General features: G+C 39.2%; 1 long non-coding RNA gene across 1 annotated transcript; it reads left to right on the top strand.

Moving 5' to 3' along the window:
- The first annotated feature begins 271 nt into the window (after positions 1 to 271).
- Positions 272 to 2,688, top strand: LOC112194760. Its single transcript, XR_005808598.1, has 5 exons — positions 272 to 675; positions 992 to 1,093; positions 1,382 to 1,424; positions 1,770 to 1,889; positions 2,388 to 2,688. It is a non-coding gene; the product is annotated as an uncharacterized LOC112194760 (long non-coding RNA).
- The last annotated feature ends 877 nt before the right edge of the window (positions 2,689 to 3,565 follow it).

Raw genomic sequence — 3,565 nt, 5'->3', positions numbered from 1 at the left:
TTGTTATTATTATATGTAGGGATAATGATAAAAGAGGTCATTTTAAAGTACCTTATGATAATCTAATCACCACAAATGTCTCTATGATAATTAAGGTCATCTATTAACAACCTACCATTAAAGTTAAGTTTAATTACCAAAGCCGCCACTGGAGACTCTCTTTTCCCTTGCCGTTACCCAAGCCCATCTGAATCCATTCGGACTCAACCCTTACCAAAATCTCTCTCTCTCTCTCTCTCCCTCTCTCCCTCCCTCCCCCATGGCGTCCAGTACGTCTGGTCCCTTATGACGTCGTTTCTGCGTTCTTCGCCGGAGCGGGAGCTTTGAATCGGCTCTGTGGATTTGGAGAGATTTGGTAGCGGCGGCGCGTATTTCCGGGAGTTGCTTCGGGAGTTCCTCAGGTTTGGTTTAAGCTTGAATCGATTTTGATCGGAGCTTCTCTCTCCATTTTGATTACGATCCGGATCTTGTCGGACTTGAGCCACTCGCGGCAATTATACCCGCCGGATGTCGACCACGGCGGGATTTTGTACACTGCGACCTCGCGCATCACTAGCAGCTTAAGAATCCTCGTCGTCGCAGCCGCCGCGATCCATCTCCTTCGTCACTATAAGCTCGATCTCCCCTCCGATCTCCTCTCCTCCAAACCCTCCGATTAGTGCTGGACCTCCAAAGGTGCTTCCGCGCTTTCGTTTTTGCACTTGTTTTCTCAATAATTCAATTTGCGTATACAATGGATTTGATCCATGTAGATCGAATTTTAGGTAGAAGATTACTGATATGAAGCGTTTAAGTATACTGTGGAGTAGTTCATTTTTGTTTTCTTTTAGCATCAAGTTCTTTGATTATGGCTTCGTGCATCTCGAGTTATTCATATTCCATGTTTTTTTATTTCGCGCATTGGATGTTTCTCATAGCAGTGTTGCATTTGTATTGCTGGTGTTAGATTTTGGTCTTTAATATCGGTGCTTATGATCGTTTGAATTGCTAGTGTTAGAAGGGACTTTGCAGTCTGAGCATTATCAGTAATCTGGGAGTGCTGCTTATCCTTTCTTCAAGCTCGGAGAAATCGTCACCACCATCCCTACCATCAGTGAGCCCTAAATCCCTAGTTTTTGTTGTGTATAACAATTTCATCAAATATTCATCAGTGATCGAAACCGATATGCTTTGACTCAATTTTTCGGGTCAGTTTTGCTGTTAGGTGGAAATTTGTGCAAGTTTTACTTTCGTTGTGCTATGTTAAGACTATTATGTGTTGTTGTAGAGATGGCGAATAGTTTCGCTTTTGTAGCATTATGTGGATCAGAGTATTGTTATGTTTTGTTTAATTGTGAGAGTGGTTGTTTACATGATTTAACGTCGAGACTGTGGAATACAGGAACATCAGCTTCACTTTGTGGGATGTAGGGGGTTAGGACAAGGTAACTGCTCACTCTCTGACTGTGTATCTCTCTGCATGTGTCTCGTTGCATGCGCATAGATAAAGATTACATTATGATTGTGTAACCATTATAATTAGTGGAAATTTATTGACACTTGCTTTGATAAGCATGAAATTTTTTTTTTTTTTTTTTAAAGATCTTCTAAAAGGCTGTGCAATTGATGGGGGATATGATGATAAAGTTTTATATCATTTGTTTTCATTTAAAAGTTAGAACTGGGAGGCCATTCTTTGTTGTACGGTGTCTCATCATCTTAAGAGGAGTTTTGGTCTGCACATCTATATATGCATAACCAGTGAGTGATATAGTTCCTTCCAAATACAGATCTGTCCATTGTGGAGGCACTACTTCCAGAACACTCAAGGTCTTATTTTTGTGGTTGATCGCAATGACAGGGATCGAGTTGTTGAGGCAAGGGATGAGTTGCACATGATGTTGAATTAGGTAGTTACTGATTCTCATGTATTATAATTTGTGCTTGTTTATACTAGGGATTCATTAGTTCCAATTGCAAAAGATCATAGGATCCTTTTACCCAAAAAAATAAATAAATAAAATCTACATTGCTTCACTAAGTTTCTATTTGGTTTGGTGCATACTTTCCTGGACTTGCATCTGCTTACTTGTTGTAGTTATATAGCTTTATGTCTTAGTTGCTTGATGAGTTATTCTGGTTGCATGCCTTTTAAGTGATTAGAAGATTCAGAACCTTGTTTAGGGTTCTTGTTCTTTGTTGTTCTAAATTGTTGGCTTTTGTAAGTTTCTATAGACACCCATTTGATTGGAGCCAAATTGTTTTTGTTTTTTGGGTTAAGGAAGCAAAGGTTTCCTTGAAAGGATTTTTGGACCTTAAACTTCTCTAATCGAATCAACCGTTTTGTGAAATTGTATCAATAGAGACTTACAGCCCCGGCTGATATCGGTTTGTTGTTGGATATGCAGGGAACTGCTGTGGAGTTTCTCTCTCAACTATCTCAAGATAGCACAGAGGAAGAACTCTTGGTGTTAACAGTGTTGAATAGTATTAGATACTAGGCATCAGGTCTAGTAAGGGTGGTTGTTCTATACATTTTATATTTCATATTTACAGATGAAATTCTATCAGCCATAACCATTTGTACCGAGGGAGGTGACATTTAGAGCCCCTTGCACATTATCATTTTAGGCTTGTAATTTGTATCAAATAACAAATTACTGGTGTTTTCTTATTTTATCCAAAAAAAAAAAAAGGACTTGATGCTCATTATGTTAGCGATCATGACTTGTGGGATTGAGTGTTTTGTTAAATTATTGCTCCTATAGCACATAACGTTTAGTATTCTTATTATGAAATCACATCTAAGCCAGGTCCTGTTATACATTTAATACACATGTCAAGTTACTGGCCAAGTCACATTGCATGTCAGTGGCTAGTAACTTGATCAGTGACCATATCACTGTTAGATACTTATACTCATATCACTGACTAAGTCACTGGCCAGGTCAGGTTTCTAGTTAATGAGGTCACTTTTAAGCTCAAGTCACTGGCCAAGTTACTAGCCATGTCACAGTCATGAATATATCACTGATTAAGTTACTAGCCAAGTCACATTGCATGTCACTATCAGTGTTAATCTCAAGTCACTGTCAATTACTGGCCAAGTCATTGGCTAAGTCACTGTTAATCTCTAGCCAAGTCGCTGACCAGATCAAGTCCCTAGTTAGTAAGGTCACTGCCCAAGTTATTGTTAACCTCAAGTCATTGGCTATGTGATTAACAGTGACTTGGCTATTAACTTGTGACTTGGCTACCGACAGTTACTTGGTCAGTGACATGGTCAGTTACTTAGTTAGTGACATGTGATTAACAGTAACTTGGCTACTGACAGTAACTTGGTTAGTGACATGGTCAGTTACTTAGTTAGTGACATGTGATTAACAGTGACTTGGCTACTGACAGTTACTTGGTTAGTGACTTGATTAGTGACATGTGATTAACAGTGACTTGTCTATTGACAGTTACTTGGTTAGTGACATGTGATTAACAGTGACTTGGCTACTGACAGTTACATGGTCAGTGACATAGTCAGTTACATGGTCAGTTACTTGGTCAGTGACATGGTCAGTTACTTGGTCAGTGA

Source organism: Rosa chinensis, chromosome 3 (genome assembly GCF_002994745.2).
Source record: "Rosa chinensis cultivar Old Blush chromosome 3, RchiOBHm-V2, whole genome shotgun sequence".
NCBI lineage: Eukaryota > Viridiplantae > Streptophyta > Magnoliopsida > Rosales > Rosaceae > Rosa > Rosa chinensis.
This window is presented reverse-complemented; position numbering and strand designations above follow the sequence as displayed.